This window comes from Somniosus microcephalus, chromosome 10, assembly GCF_052327205.1.
Source record: "Somniosus microcephalus isolate GS21.2 chromosome 10, FLI_Smic_1.0, whole genome shotgun sequence".
Lineage (NCBI taxonomy): Eukaryota > Metazoa > Chordata > Chondrichthyes > Squaliformes > Somniosidae > Somniosus > Somniosus microcephalus.
The window spans coordinates 58,389,113-58,404,959 of NC_140996.1; the positions used below are offsets into that span (position 1 = coordinate 58,389,113).

Consider the following 15,847-nt stretch of genomic DNA (forward strand, 5'->3'; position numbering starts at 1 on the left):
TCTACTGAAAGCATATCTACTTTTTGGGAATATTTCCATGTAAAAGGAAGTTAGAAAAGTGATAATGCCAGTCTGATATTGGGCAAAGTAGTCCTGTAATGCTTTATGCTTAATACAAAGGCTCCAGTCCGTGCAGGAAGCTGACGTTGAAACACCAATGGTTAGTGAAATCGATATTGAGCAAGGAATAATCTAGCTCAGTACATGATGGTGAAAGCATGACGATAAGATTGATAAAAATTGTATGCTTACCCCTAGGTAAAGACAAACTATGAATCATAGATGTGATTTTTGAGACTTAAAACCTTCAAGTATTTGAAGCCCCTGGTTTAAAACAAATGTAAATGGTATATCTATAATAACATAACAAAATGTCTCAAATTCAATTTTATCTGTGCGTGTAATTGGTATTCTATTATATTTAAAATGCTGCAATTCTGTGCTTCATGCAGAGACTGTAATTTATCTGTCATCTCTCTCTCTCTAGTAGTACTGTAAATTAATTATCTTGGGCTAAAGTCCCTAGTCACAGAGGGATTGATTTTGAACTAGGCTGCATGAAGTGATTTGCAAGTGACTGTTGTATTGCTTTACCCTGCTGTATAATGAATCCACATGAAAGAGATCTTCACTTCTCCCTCTCACAGCAGAATTCTGTGAGTGCCTGAATGAGAATGTGCAGGTAAGTGACTGATAATCTTGGACAAGAATGCTTATTCCCCTAATTAAAAGGCACAGTGTTCAACCAAATCTTTTCTTTTGCATTGAAAAAAAAGGCTCTGCAACCTTGTCATCAAAATGGTGTCACATCCACATGATGTGATGATGCATTTCAACAACATTTTCAGCACAATGGCCCAGAATTTCGGGTCTCCACGGGTGAGTACGCACGGGGTACTCACCCGTAGGCCCAATGGAAGTGCCGGCTTCCTGCATGCATTGCGCATGCGCGGGAAACCGGCACTTCCGTTCCCCTGAACGAAGGGGTTCAGAGGTCGAACGCGTGCGCAGGAGAGGCTGCGCGTGCGCATCGAACTTACGTTTTTTTGCAGGTTTTCCCGGGAAGGTAAGTCTCCAGAAGTTACACATATAAAAAGCAGTCGCAAGGCTTGCTTTTTACAAGGTAAGTGGTGAATTAATTAAAATTAAAACATTTTTTCCACAGGTTTATTATTTTTAAATACTTTAAAGAAAGGTAAGTTTATTTTTAGCCCCATTAGAAAATAAAATAATTTTTTTCAAAAATTTAAATTATTGTTTAAAATAGTTATTTCATGTAATTTATAGTTTATTTAAAAAATGTGATTTGTAAAAAAAAATGTATTTGAAGATTTAGTGATGTTTTGGGGCTTATAGTATTTATAAGTTTGACAGCCCTTCCTATCAAACTTATGAATGAAGCATTCCCTGCTACCATTGGCTCTCCATGGCCCATGTGATCCCAGGGGACGCATCGAACTAACTGCACCCCTGGGATACGCAAGCACTGCGCGCCGGCAGTTGGAGGAGGCCCAGGATCGCAATTCCATGGGGGCCCACAGCTCAACAGCCGGCGCGCAAGGTAAGTGCAGGCCGGGGGCTTACACCCGCAGGAAGCCCCCGACCCGAATTTCTGGGCCATTATGTTTGTAAACAAATGAGAAACAAAATTTCTCATGAAGATTGTGCCCCTTTTTGAAAGAAAAATACATTGGTGACCAGAACATATGTTCGATTTAAAATAATTTAAATTCCAGAGCAGCTTCCTACAGATATTATGTGGTGATGAATGCTCATTAAATATTTCTGCCTCGATCTGTTTCCATTATGGGGCTTATGTATCCATTTGAAAGATATAATGTGTCTTTTTAATAGGAATGCCAACCCTCCAGAATTGCCCTGTAGTTTCCAGGACATTAAAATCGTAGGGACATTAAAAAAATTATGTGCATTTTTCATTTTCTTTGAATGCTTTTGTTTATTTGTTACAAAAATATTGGAGATTAGAAAAAAGGCTGTTTGACTGGCTGGGGCAGCAGGAAGCAGGTGGTCATGTGAAGGAACCTTCAGGAATAAGTCCAACCAGAGTTGGCTACCCTACTTTTTGAATGATTTTTCTATTTGACTTACAGTAAGTACAGTGGGAAATAGCCAAAGCATGGAACACCTACAGCACTAAAGAAGCTTTGATTCTAAAGCAGCACTTTTAGTACAATTGTCTAGAACAAGTTGAGCACTTCACTTTAATACCTGATGCATCAAGATGTTTCTCAAAAACGTTTTAATGAAATGTGTTATGATTGTCCTATGTGGTTGAATTTTGAAGTACTATATAGAGAACTGCATAAAATTTTACAGCACAGAAACAGTCATTCAGCCCAACGGGTCCATGCCGGTGTTCATGCTCCACACGAGCTTCCTCCCACCTTACTTCATCTCACTCTATCAACATATCCTTCTATTCCTTTCTCCCTTATGTACTTAGCTAGCTTCCCCTTAAATGCATCTGTTCTAATCACCTGAACCACTCCATGTGATAGCGAGTTCCACATTCTCACCACTCTCTAAGCAAAGAAGTTTCTTCTGAATTCCTTATTGGATTTATGGCCCCTAGTTTTGGAGTCCCCCACAAGTGGAAACATCTTCTCTGCATTTATCCTATCGAACCCCTTCCTAATTTTAAAACCCTCTATCAGGTCACCTCTCAGTCTTCTTTTTTCTACAGAAAAGAGCCCGAGTCTGTTGAGTCATCAAGATAGTTGTACCCCCTCCATTCTTGTATCATCCCTGTAAATCGTACGCATTACAACCCCGATTTGCATATGCAGGGCAACAAAATCCTGTTGCCGTCAGGCACCCTGCACACTTGGAAGGTGTCGGATTCCAAAATGACAGCCAATGCACCTCTCGGAGAGATCAGGCAAACTGAAATATGTCCCTCCAAACTCAATTTTTTGCCAAAATAATGGGTAAAACAAAGTTGAATTTCTCTCCTCCCCCAGGGATTTCTGCCTTTAGGTTGTAAATCCAGTGGGATGGTGGTTCCAGGAAATTAATATCCTTGGCAGATGCTTCTAGGAATTGTCATAATGAACATCAAGTTGGGAGACATATGGATAACTCCAGCAAATGGACATTTGCATATAGCTGCGGGCAGGGGGTGGTGGGGGGATGCCAACACCGTGGCCCCTGAGTATTCTGGTATTAAAAAAATGGTGGCTTCCAAGAATTGTTGACTATGGATGTCAGTGGTTATATTTAATACAAATTTGGACCATTTGTTTCCAGGAGAAGGGTGTACTAGGAGTGCAGAGTTTTCATAGGCCCAGCAGGGTGACTTGTGCTGCATGTGGAAAGGGGAAGGTGTAAAAGATGTTATAGCAAAGTTTATTAATAAATTTGTGATTTTTTTTTTATACATACATAGTTTGATCAATTTTATTTGATGGGGTTCATATTGGAGCAGGTGAGAAATTGTTATGGTTGCTGACATAGGAAGATAGGAGCAGAAGTAGGCCATTCAGCCCCTCGAGCCTGTTCCAGCATTCAGTGAGATCATGGCTGATCTGTATCCTAACTCCATCCGCCCACCTTGGCTTCATATCCCTTTGGCTAGCAAAAATCTATCGATCCCAGATTTAAAATTATTAATTGAGCTAGCATCTACTGCTTTTTGTGGGAGCGAGTTCCACACTTCTACCACCCTTTGCATGAAAAAGTGTTTCCTAACTTCTCTCTTGAAAGGCCTGGCTCTGATCTTAAAATTATGTCCCCTTGTTTTAGACTCCCCCACCAATGGAAAAAGTTTCTCTCCATCTACCCTATCAATTCCATTCAAAATTCTAAAAGCCTCAATCACATCACCCCTTAACTTTCTATAGTCCAGGGAATATAAACCTAGTTTATGTAATCGCTCCTCATAATCTAACTCTTGGAGCCCTGGTAACATTCTGGTGAAGCTGTGCCTCACTCCTTCCAAGGCCAATATATCCTAAGGTGCAGTGCCCAGAACGTTACACATTACTCCAGAAATCATCTAACCAGGGCTTTGTATAGCTGCAGCAAAGCTTCCTCCCCTTTATATTCTAGCCCTCTAGTTATAAAGGCTAGCATTCCATTAGCCTTTTTGATATTTTTTTAACCTGACTACTATATTTTAGTGATCTGTGTACATGGATCCCTAAATCTCTTTGGACCTCCACTATTCCTAGCTTTTCACCATTTAAATAATACTTGTATCTATCCTTTTTTGGTCTAAAATGGATGACCGGCATTGAAATCCATCTGTCATAGTTTTGCCCACTCACTTAATCTATCAATGTCTTTTGTAACTTTACACTCTCATCTACAATACTTACTATACCGCCAATCTATGCATTATCTGCAAACTTGGATATATGGCTCTTTATTGTTAAGTCATTAATAAATATAGTGAATAGTTGAGGCCCCAGCACAGATCCTTGTGGGACACCACTCGTCCTTGCAGAATGAGTTACTTCGCTTGAATATGAGAGGTGACAATTAATATTGGTGAGAAAGGTCTTGCATATGATTAATGGAAAATAACCAATGACAAAGGAAAAATACATAGAGGAATAAGATAGTTGATACATTTGATACATATTTTCAACAGTCATGATGTGAACAATAGACAAAAAATTCTTATAAAGATTTGTAGCTCAAACATAATACAAGAATTGCTGTACTCTAACAGAGAATGTATACTCTCCCCCCTCCCCCTCTAAAAAAACATTTTCTGTTCAATTATTCAGTTATTTAATTCACTGCTCTTGGCAGAACTGTCTTGTTAGAAAAAATAGACAACTCATAAATTTCAGTCATCCAAGATACTATTCTTTTTCCTTCTAATCCTGCAGTGTTCTGTATATTATTTGGTGTCTTGGATTCCATTGCAGCAGCATTTATTCCATGCAGCTGAATGCCTTGCAGAATTGGATGGTGCAAAATATGACAGAAACACCTTCTATGACCAGTTAACAAATCAAAACACAAAATGAAAAGACATTTCATGAGCTGCTTGATTTGAACTATATTCTGAGTATGTTCGGAGATCCCAAGAGGAAAAGCAGAAAGAGGAGCTGTGGATGTGGTTTAAGTAGTTGAGACAAAGAAAATTACATCCAGCAAATACTATAGAAAGAAAGAAAGACTTGCATTTATATAGCGCCTTTCACAACCACCGGACGTCTCAAAGCACTTTACAGTCAACGACGTACTTTAGAAGTGGAGTCACTGTTGTAATGTGGGAAACGCGGCAGCCAATTTACTCACAGCAAGCTCCCACTAACAGCAAAGTGATAATGATTGATAATCTGTTTTTGTTAGTTAAGGGAGAAATATCGGCCAGGACACTGGGGATAACTCCCCAACTCTTCTTTGAAATAGTGCCATGGGATCTTTTACGTCCACCTGAGAGGGTAGATGGGCCTCAGTTTAACTTCTCATCCAAAAGACAGCACCTCTGACAGTGCAGCACTCCCTCAGCACTGCACTAGAGTGTCAGCCTAGATTTATGTGCTCAGGTCCTTGGAGTGGAACTAGAACCCACAACCTTCTGACTCAGAGGTGAGTGTGCTACCCACTGAGCCACAGCTGACAATAGAAGTACAATGTTGAACTGAATAAGTGGCTATTTATCAGGAGTTACTTAATTTTGAACAGTAAAATCCTTGGAACTGTTTAAACTGTAGAGGCTCCTTTTAGTTTGAGATTTGCTATAAAATGTACACTGCAGGTCACAAAGGCTATGCCCTTTTTGAATGCTTTGTTGTATTCTTCAAACTTGTCTATGCAGTGTGTCTGAAAGAGTAATTGCTTGTACAGGAATGAAGATAGAATGCTGCAAATTGCCTTGGTGGAGTAGGTTAAAAGAACATTGCTTGACACTTCTATTCTGATTATCCACAAAAAATGCACAGGACCCCATTGGGAATTCAATGACTCCATCAAGCGACAACTTCACTCTCACCTGGAGGGTTTTCTGTAAGTAACTCATTGGATAAGTTTCCTCAGTTCTCAGCTGGGTTGCTGCAGTTCCCACTGATTCCCTTCATAGATTCAGGTCCAATTGAAACCCTGTACTGTTAGTTGTGGCAATTAATTTCAAGTAATGGAATACTACATGGTAATATGTACATAATAGTTATGTAGAGCAGGGGTTCTCAAATGTTTTGCTTCGGAGGCCCACCTCCAGTGTTATAAAAATTCCACGGACCCCCCTGTAACACAACACAACTATATTTTCTGTATTAAAATTCTCTCAGCGCCGCTCCCACTCACCGTGTTACGGCTGCTGCTGCTATCCCAGCACTGCAGAAAATACTGGTCCCCATGCCCATCCCACCCCCTCTTCCTCCACATGAGCTCCAATTACCTGATCCCCAGTCTCCCTCTTTCTCCAGCAACCCCTGACTCTCTCACCGACAGCTGGTCCAGATCCAGCATGAGTCAACACTCTTGCTAAAATCTATCGGCTAACTGGGAGTTACCGATGTTGCGCAGAATAAGTTAAGGGTGCAGTCAGACGCTTTTGGTCGCGAGTCTAGACGTCAAATTGGTTGGACACGAAGGTGGTTCCGGCAGCGCTCTGCCGGTTGCACTGCACTGTTCGGCCTTCAGGCCAGTCTGCCCTTATATACAGCGGGAACTGGCGAGAGGAGAGCAGAGGACGGAGAACTCGAGCTGGGAGATCTGTGCTCAGGGACCAGCGACCGCCATCTTTCTCCCTCCTCAGCGAGCGGGGACCCTGGGCTCATTGGCAGCTGCTGGCGTCCTCGCACAGACATTTGAGTGGGGGGGGGGGGTAACAAAGGACCGTGTTGGGGCCGGAGCTGCCAGTTTGCTCAGCTCGATCCCACCTTTATGCAATGGTGTATTTTTCTTTTTAAATCCCGGAGGCCTACTAGGGGACCGGTTGAGAACCCCTGATGTAGAGAACATCATTGTTTTTTGAAAAATAGATTCTCTCTACTCAATACCTTCTATTTTACTCCTTCCCCTTCACCCCACAGCTCATTTGTCACTAAATGTTTGCTTTTAGCCAGAAGGATCATGAATTTCATTCTGTGCTCTCATCACAACCTTTTTCATTGCCACTCAGTGTTTGGAATAACCAGAGTTATGGTTTGAGCAGTCCTGAGTTGGAGGATGTCAGTTCATCTTCCTCAGTCAAGAAGGAACAACAAATTTGAATTTTGTTATTTCTGGTAGTCCCATTCAGAATTGATCATTGTGGCCACTAATGTGTTGATACCAGTAAACTTAAGGTAAAGTCACATTTAAGCCAATACTATTGTACCAATACATCTCTTCTTTCCCTTCAATTCTCTCCCCTCTACTCTCCTCTCCTCGTGCTAATATAAAGACATTAGGGACAAGTTTAACCCTGCCCACTCAGCTGAAACCAGGCCGGCAGGGTTAAAATTGACCGGAAACATACCTGCCGACGTATGGTTTCCATCTTGCAGTCTTCAATTTTAACCTGCTCTTCTGAGCAGGCTGCAAGGAAATCCACCTGAAAATGGTGGGGTCCTTCTTAAAATATGCAGATCAGGCTCCAATTATGTCATCAGGACCCAAAATACTATTTTAGCCGGTGGCCTGAGTAGGAGAGCTGCTGTGAAGCTAGTGGGAAGAGGAGGCGGGACAAGAAGAGGCCCAAAGAAGTATGTTTTTTGATAACTTTCTTTATGAGGAGCAGGAATCCCTACAAGTAAAGTTTAGGCGTACCCTGCCTCAGGTTCCCCCCCTTCCCAATTCCAATGCACCCTCAAAACCACTTCTCCGTGACTTATCTGAATACAGAGGACTGTTCTTGCGGTCACAACTGTCATTTCTCGCCGGTTTCGGATGGGCATGAAGATTGCTTGGGCCTCATGCTGCTGAGGTCAGGGGGATTTGACATTCACCTTGGCTCCCGCCTGCCTGATTTCCGCTCCGGATTGTAATCGGGCCTATTGACTCTTTGCACTCCCATGAATGCCAGGTGCACTCTGGTTGCTCTCACAAGGGGCCATTATTCACGTTTGAGCCTAGACAGTGAACGTGGGCAGCTTTGACCCAAAGAGCATTGTAGCTAAACTTGATTCTGTCTTCCAGTAGGGGCGTGGGAACACTGACCAATATTGTTTCCCTCCCTAATCTAAGTGTACTGTATCCAATTGCTGATCTAGATGAGCTCAACTAACTCAGTACAATGGGAATTCAAAGTTACAACTTTCCTGATGATTATGGCTCTTTTTGACTTAGCCAGTTGAGTCATCAGGAACATCAATGCTGCTCTTGTGTCTTGTTCTTAATGTGTCATCTCAAATTGCTACCACCTTTACCTCATCAATTGTTACCTTGTAACCGCCAGTACTTTGTTCTACTGCTTTATAGCTCAAGTGTTCCATCCAGGCACACCCTAAATTTATGAAGACAAAACCAGCAAATTTCCTGTGGCTTGTTCATGGCAAGTCAGATGATGTGCTGTTGTGTAATTATAGGAGCATATACCATGTACAATATATTATTCTGTCACTAAGGTTTAGTCTGACCCTTTAAGGCCACACAGTCTAATTGCTGTGAATCCTGAGGTCAATTTAACGTTAACTGCTGTTGGTGAGGGAAGCTTGCAGATTGGTCGGTACTTATAAATTCTGTCTCTAGGCCAGGAAAAAGAAAAGCAAGAAATGACAGGTTTTTTTTGCCTTTACTTCTATATATACTTTTGCATTCTGAAATGTGATAGGTACTGTCAAAACTTATATGTCTACAATATATTAAATTCCTAATGTGGATTATGTACTCCATTGAAAATTGATAAGTAAACACATCCTTTGGAACTTGTAATATTAAAATGTCAACAGGTAGCAGTCAAGATTCTAATCTGAGGAATGAGATCTCACGGGTCCCTGTCAAACCAGCAGGTCTAGCTGTACCTGTACAGATTCCTGCTCCCCAAGCACAGCCAGGAACATCTGAATACTTAGTCTCTCTGCTATCCGCAACCTGTAAGTAATATTTTTAATGCTACTTAACAACAAAAGCTTGCATTTATATAGTACCTTTTTAATGTAGAAAAAAGTCTCAAGGGGCTTCTCAGAGGCGTATTCAAGAAGAAATGAAGGCATATCAGGTGAGGCTGAGGGCCTAGGCAGGGTATTCCAGAGAGTGGGGTCTAAGCAGCTGAAAACTGATTGGGTGACAGGGGGTTAAGTAGAATTTTATTTATTCTACTTAATAAAATTTAAATATTTTTAATAAATAAATTACCACCCCTGCCACTGCTCTTTGCCCATTTTGTCTTGGCCTGGTCCTTTCCTGACTCTGGCCACAGCCCCAGTGTTTCCTGCTCATCTCCGCCCTACCACTTCCAGCCTCAGACTTGTTAAATTTCTCATTACCTTGGTGGCCTCAATGTTTCCCACCACCTATGGTCTTGCTGTGGTTGCCAATCATCATCTCGTCTCTTGCACTGTCTTTTTCCTGTGGCCTCACTCCTCTGCTGGCTTCTCCATGACCCAAACTTTCCTGCCCACGTTCAGCCTCACTGTGGACTGCCAGCGTCTAGCCCCACTCTATGCTCCTCGCTAAAATTTCAGCTTTGAGCTCCTGCTCCCCACTTCTGGCTGTTCAGGAAACAAAAATAACTTTGGGACTGCCTGAATGCTGCTCCTTGTAAATGAATACCCAATCTCTAACTAAGTTAATAAGTAAACATAACCTCCAATCTTAACATTATTGGCCTCATCTTGCCATAGATAAATACATCCCTACAAATTTCATTTCCAACACCCTTGTACAAGTTTATCCCCCAAATAACACTCCTATCTTTAAAATGTCATCTCCTCCAGCTTACTGTGAACAAAGCACAGGACATTCTTTAGTATAACTAGAGAGATCCCTAGGCTGAGTGATTGATAGTTCAACCAGGCATGGTAGCCCTGAAATTCCTCTGCAGGGGTTTTAGGGGCAGATCTAGAATCATAGAATGGTTACAGCACGGAAGAAGGCCATTCAGCCCGTCGAGCCCGTGCCAGCTCTCTGCAAGAACACTTCAGGTGGTCCCACTTCCCTGCCCTTTCCCTGTAGCCCTGCAATTTTTTTCCTTCCGGTACTTATCCAACTCCCTTTTGAAAGCCGTGATTGAGTCTGCCTCCACCATCCTTTCAGGCAGTGCATTCCAGATCCTAACCCCTCGCTGAGTAAAAAAGTTTTTCCTCATGTCAGCCTTTGGTTCTTCCGCCAATCACCTTAAATCTGTGTCCTCTGGTTCTCGACCCTTCTGCCAATGGGAACAGTTTCTCTCTATCTACTATTTGCGCCTGCAGCTCACCAACCTTGTTTACCACGCTTCGTGCATTCAATACATACTATGTAAACCTATCTTAGACCATCCTGTGTTCTCCCACCTAATACTTTACTATTTCTTAATTTAGTGCTATCTGTCTCTCCCAATCCTTTGTGCCCTTTGTTTCTCCTTTCTAATGCTACATCCTGGTGCCCACACCCTGCCAAATTAGTTTAAACCCTCCCCAACAGCACTAGCTAACCTTCCTGTGAGGATAATGGTTCCGGCTCTGTTGAGGTGCAACCCGTCTGGCCTGTACAGGTCCCACCTCCCCTAGAACTGGCCCCAATGCCCCAGGAATCTGAAGCCCTCCCTCCTGCACCATCTCTCCAGCCATGCATTCATCTGCTCTATCCTCCTATTTCTATACTTACTCGCGCGTGGCACTGGGAGTAATCCAGAGATTGCTATCTTTGAGGTCCTGCTTTTAATCTCTTTCCTAGCTCCCAAAAATCTGCCTGCAGGACATCATCTCTCTTTCTACCTATGTCGTTGGTACCGATATGGACCACGACCTCTGGTTGTTCACCCTCCCCCCTCAGAATGTACTGTAGCCACTCAGTGACATCCTTGACCCTGGCACCAGGGAGGCAACATACCATCCTGGAATCACATCTGTGGCCGCAGAAATGCCTGTCTGCTCCCCTAACTATCGAATCCCCTACCACTATTGCTTTCCCTATCTTCCTCCTCCCCCGCTGTACAGCTGAGCCACCCATGGTGCCGCGGACTTGGCTCTGGCTGCACTCCCCAGAGGAACCAACGCCCTCACCAATACTCAGAACAGAATACTTGTTGGAGAGCAAGATGCACTCAGGGAACTCCTGCACTACCTACCTGGTCCTCCTCTTCTGTCTGACGGTCACCCATTTCCTCTCTGCCTGCGCCCTCTTTAGATGCGGGGTGACCACCTCCTGAAACGTACTAGCAATGTAGCTCTCAGCCTCGCAGATGCACCGCAGTGATGCCAGCTGCTGCTTAAGCTCTGAAACCCAGAGCTCAAGCTCCTCCAGCCGACGACACTTACTGCGCACGTGGTTGTCCAGGACACGGGAAGCATCCTGGAGTTCCCACATAGCACAGAATGCACATTCCTTGGGACTGAGCTGCCCTGCCATGCCTTTATTTATGTGACTATTAACTAACTTTACAGAAACTTAAGACTAAGATGTAACTAATTCAAGTTATTAATATAATATATTATTAACAGTTACTAATTTAATATAGTATTAACAGTTACTAATTTAATGTAGTATTAAGTTACTAATCTCCAAGCTCCTACTTTATCCCTAACCAGTTATTTAACACGGCCCCTAACTTGAAGAGCAAAAAAACTGATATGACCTTTACCAACCAATCAGTTAGCAACTGTCCTATGGTGTCACACCGGGATTTTTTTCCCTCTCTGCTCTGGTTCCCAGTTAGGGTTGCTTTCCTCCTCGGCTGCTCTGGGGCATGGCAGAACTTACACCTATCCCATGGATGTCCCAAATTGCAGGGGTCAGAGCATCAGCATAATGTAGGCGGGCATCCTCACTATTTTCACTGCTATTGGGACGCTTGCCTTAATGAAGAGGGGATAGGTTTTGCTGGAGCATCTGTTGGCTGTCTCAGCCTAAGATGGTTGACATTTTTTAAATGCCCAGATTTTAAAGTTCCCAATGGCAATCAATCACTCTGAGACCAGGTGCCATAGGGAAACTGACCTTTGTTAATTTCAGCAAGATCTTGTCCAGACATGCAGCTCTGCTTGTTTCATGCAGTTGTACATTACCATGGGGGTAATTCAGGCAGAACTGGTCAGAATTCCGAAGAATAGCATCATCCTACCAGTCCCACTTCTTGATCTACGTCCACGTAGGAAGGAGTGGGTGCACGAAACACCAGTCCTTACTTCCAGTGGAATTAATTTTAAAACACATCACGGAGATCCAGAGTATTAGGGTTCCACCCCAAATTCCTCATCAGTCTACCCAGATTACATGGTTTCTTCATCACCAGAATAGAATAATTTTGGGGCTAGTATGAACATTTCAGCATTATGCTTTATTGGGGTCTCAACTTTTTACAATTTATATAAATGACTTGGATGAAGGGACCAAAGGTATGGTTGCTAAATTTGCTGATGACACAAAGATAGGTAGGAAAGTAAATTGTGAAGAGGACATAAGGAGACTACAAAGCGATATAGATAGGTTAAGTGAGTGGGCAAAGATCTGGCAAATGGAGTATAATGTGGGAAAATGTGAAGTTGTCCATTTTGGCAGGAAGAATAAAAAAAGAAGTGTGGCAAAGCCACTAAGAGACTCTCACAGTGACTTGTACAATTGCCTTTAATCATGTTTATTACCTTTTAATGTTGGCTCTGGTTAAACAGAGCTAGATCGACAAAATTGCGATCTGACGCGATGACATCATCACGTGGGTCATGTGACGTCCCAACGGCGGGAAACGTGATGACGTCAGAGGTAGAGGGAGTTTCCAGCTAGTCCTCGTGTGGAGTGATAGTGAATAGACCTGTTTAGAGCTTCTCCTGCATTTTCTTGTTTTGTAAAGTTTTAGTACATTAAACTCAGTTTGTTAACTACTAGTGAGTTTATAGATTCTTTGCTAGGAGTGCAGAGACTCCTACAGAAGCATATTATCTAAATGGTGGGAGATTGCAGAGCTCTGAGATGCAGAGGGATCTGGGTGTCCTAGTGCATGAATCGCAAAAGGTACAGCAAGTAATTAGGAAAGCTAATAGAATGTTATTGTTTATTGCGAGGGGAATTGAATACAAAAGTAGGGAGATTATGCTTCTTCTATACAGGGCATTGGTGAGACCACATCTGGAGTACTGTGTACAGTATTGGTCTCCTTATTTAAGGAAGGATGTAAATACATTGGAAGCAGTTCAGAGAAGGTTTACTAGACTAATACCTGGAATGGGCGGGTTGTCTTATGAGGAAAGGTTGGACAGGCTAGGCTTGTATCTGCTGGAGTTTAGAAGAGGTGACTTGATTGAAACATATAAGATCCTGAGGGGTCTGGACAGGGTGGATGTGGAGAGGATGTTTCCTCTTGTGGGAGAATCTACAACTAGGGGTCACTGTTTAAAAATAAGGGGTCGCCCATTTAAGACAGAGATGAGGAGAATTTTTTACTCACAGAGGGTTGTGAGTCTTTGGAACTCTCTTCCTCAGAGGGCGGTGGAAGCAGAGTCTTTGAATATTTTTAAGGCAGAGGTAGATAGATTCTTGGTAAGCAAGGGGGTGAAAAGTTATCGGGGGTAGGCGGGAATGTGGAGTAATCGGATCAGCCATGATCTTATTGAATGGCGGAGCAGGCTCGAAGGGCCGAGTGGCCTACTCCTGCTCCTAATTCGTATGTTCGTATTGAAAACATTGACTGATGAAAGTCAACCATAAAAGTTTGGCAACAGGCAGCCCTTGGATTGCAATTCTCAACTTCCTAGTTAGCAGCTACTTAAGTCACCAGGCTCCCCTGCAGAGTCATGTGCATTTTCTGTGAATGGTTTAAAGTGGCTTCATGTTCAGTAGACATTGACCTGCAGTTGCATTAAAATGTCACAACTGATACTATTGAAAATACCAATGGGTTTAAGTAATTGTACTAGACAGGGATAGCAAATTATAGTCCACTTCAAGAAAAAGTCTCACAGCTAAACACCGCAGGTGGGCTAAAAAGTAATTGAGAATTGTGCCTTTGTCATTTACTGACTGATCAAGTTTTCAAATATTCTTTGTAAGTGCTTGGTAAAGTTTCTAAGATGTCATCAGCAGATGGTCTCTGTCTGGGCAACAGGAGTTATTTTTGTTGACATCTTGCTGAATACAGTGATTTATTTTAATGGTTCTTGGGTATAAAGTAATGCATTTCTGCTCTTTGCCCTTGAACAGTTCTCTATGTGGTTATGCCTGTATGGTTAGCCTAACATCCTAATTTCTGCCATTTACTAAAGTTTAAACTCTGAAGATGATCTGTGTTCAAACTATTGCACTTTGTGTAATCCCAATCATCGGACATCCATTGTGATGTAGAGTAGGTGAAAGCTCCACAAGAAAACAGGACTCTTTCACAGTGAACCTAACATGTTTAAGAGTGTTCTAATGATTTATTATATGCTCCTATAAACATTTCCTGGCCTTTGAAATTTACTACAAAATGACATTTGTCTCTGAAATTCTTTCATTTCTTCATATTGCTCAGAAAGGCATCAATGGAGCTGGACATTCCACCCACTCAGTCAGTGGGTGGAAGGTTTAGCACTCATTTTAATGCATTATTAATCAGTATATTAGAACGGTGACTTCTATATCTGCTGGGGTGTACAGATATTACTGGTTGGTTCATATGAAACAGACCTGTATCTAACTGATAAATAGAAAACTAGAACATTAATACTGAAGCTTAAAGCTAATGGGTGTTTTTGTTGCCTTATAGAAACAAGGAGCAGGAGTAGGCCATTCGGCCCTTCGAGCCTGCTCTGCCATTCAACGAGATCATGGCTGATCATCCAAACCCTAGCACCCGGTCCCTACACCGACAGCCATCCCACCCAAGCCCTATCCCCGTAACCCCATAACCCCACATATTTAATCCCCCCTAACACTAAGGGCCAATTTTTATCATGGCCAATCAACCTAACCCGCACATCTTTGGACTGTGGGAGGAAACCGGAGCACCCGGAGGAAACCCACACAAACACGGGGAGAATGTGCAAACTCCACACAGACAGTCACCCGAGGCCGGATTTGAACCCGGGTCCCTGGCGCTGTGAGGCAACAGTGCTAACCACTATGCCACCGTGCTGCCCTTAACTGGCTTCCATTGTGACCACAAGTGAATGAATGAACTGTAGTAGACCAGAGACATTCGTAGACACCTTCCTGTAGTAAAACATGCAAAGCAATAGTATTGCGGCTTTGCTCATACAACCCAGACAAAATGGTACACCGGTAAGGTGGCAGGGGGGTGTGGTTGACAAACTACTGACTCATTTTGAGGTGGTGAACAATTCTTAACCTTTTATAATCTTGTTATATTATTTCTTAGTATTTGCCTCTGAACCATTATTTTGCAAATATCAATAAATAAGAAAAACAACCATTGTTGAGGTCTCTTTCTCATTGGTTGTTTTTCTTGTTTATTGATACTTGCAAAATAATGGTTAAGAGGCAAATACTGTACTGGGAAATAATATAACAAGATTATAAAAGGTTAGGAGCAAAGCTCTGTAGTTTACGCATGCCCTGTTCACCTTCAGCTTTGTTATTACTTTGTAATCCATTTCCTGCCTATCATATTTTGTAACAGTGAGTGTTTTTCTTATTATTTGTGGAAACTGTAGTAAATATTTTGAGTGACTTTCAGATATTTAGAGCTGCCTCAGGAGCAATGCTGGTGAGTGCAAGTTACAAGAATTTTGATTAAATGAATGATCACCATAATCATGCAACTAAAAGAGGAATGTTAAAAGGTTTATGGAGAGAGAATGTTACTATTTACTTT

The 15,847-nt window shown here is 42.4% G+C and overlaps 1 protein-coding gene across 1 annotated transcript in view; it reads left to right on the forward strand.

Moving 5' to 3' along the window:
• Positions 1-15,847, forward strand: part of LOC147111515 (glypican-5-like) — a 1,571,270-nt gene that overhangs the window by 1,005,856 nt on the left and 549,567 nt on the right. The window lies entirely within an intron of this gene.